A 1,447-nucleotide genomic window follows, 5' to 3' on the forward strand; every position below is an offset into this window, starting at 1 on the left:
ACACAGAGTAGAATCATTTGAGAAGGAACCTCAGCTAAGAAAATATTCCCATCAGATTGGCCTGTAGGGCATTTCTTGACCTAATGATTGATGTGGATGAGCCCTGCCCGTGGTTGGCGATGTCATCCATGGACAAGTGGGCTAAAATGTATGAGAAAGTAAACTGAGCAGGCCCACAGGAGCAAGCCAGTGAGCAGCACTCCTCCATGGGGTCTGCCTGAGCTCCTGCCTCCAGGCTCCTGCCCTGACTGCCTTCAGTGGTGGACTGGAAGGATAAGATGAAACAAGGGCTGGACAGATGGCTCAGCGGTTATGAACACTGACTGCCCTTCCAGAGGTCCTGAGTTCAATTCCCATCAACCACATGGTGGCTCACAACCATCTGTAATGGGGATCTGGCGCCCTCTTCTGTTGTATCTGAAGACTGCAACAGTGTACTCACATACATTAAATAAATAAATCTTTTAAAAAAAAAAAAATGAAACAAACCCTTTCCTCCTGTAGTTACTTTTGGTCACTGTTTTTATCATAGCAATAAAAATCAAACTAAGATAGGAGACATGTATGGTCAGGCACTCATGATGTATGCAGAGCATGTCATGTGACTGTGCAGGTTAAGAGTAGTTGTTGCTCTTGCAGAGGAGCTGGCTTTGGTTCCCAGCACTCACATGACAGCTCACAAGCACCTGTAATCCTAGTGCCAGGAGCTCGAACACCCTCTTCTTGCCTCTGCTGGCACCAGACACACAAGTGCTACACATGTATACACAGAGACACAACATTAAAAAAAAAAAAGCCAAAAGACATACTTATTTGCCCAGTACTGGTCTGTGTGCGTTTTATCTCACAGCTACTCTAGACACGACTCTAACACGTCTTACACAGCAATTCTAAAAAGGTCACTGGAGCAGAAAAAGTGAGCTACATGGCATGAGAGGCTTGATCCTAGAGTCCAGCTCCAAGCCTATTCTCTTTGTCATGTGTGATAAAGCCAATTAGGCAGGCTGGGGCCAAGAAAGGGTTCTTGAACCATGGCGATAGGAGTGAGTGCCTGAAGGTTTCTGGGTAGAAGAGGCAAAACTGAAAGAGTCATCCTGAAAAGTCTATCTGCCAGGTATGAAAGAATGAAAGAAAGATTGTCACTCAAAACGGTGGCACACACCTTTAATCCCAGCATTCTAGAGACACAGGCAGACAGATCTCTGTAAGTAAAAGGCTGGCTTGGACTATACAGAAAGCTACAGGATAGCCAGGGCTACATAGAGAGGCCCTATCTAAAAAAAAAAAAAAAAATCCAAAACAAGCAACTTTGTTGTTGTTGTTTTGCTTTGTTTTGTTTTCAGGAGCCAAAAAGATAGTTCAGCCAATGTGGCCACCCAGGCTGGTGACAAATTTGATCCCTGGGACCTACCCAGGCTCCTGTAAGCAGTCATATGACCTCCATATA

The sequence above is a fragment of the Mus pahari genome, chromosome 1 (assembly GCF_900095145.1).
Source record: "Mus pahari chromosome 1, PAHARI_EIJ_v1.1, whole genome shotgun sequence".
Taxonomy (NCBI): domain Eukaryota; kingdom Metazoa; phylum Chordata; class Mammalia; order Rodentia; family Muridae; genus Mus; species Mus pahari.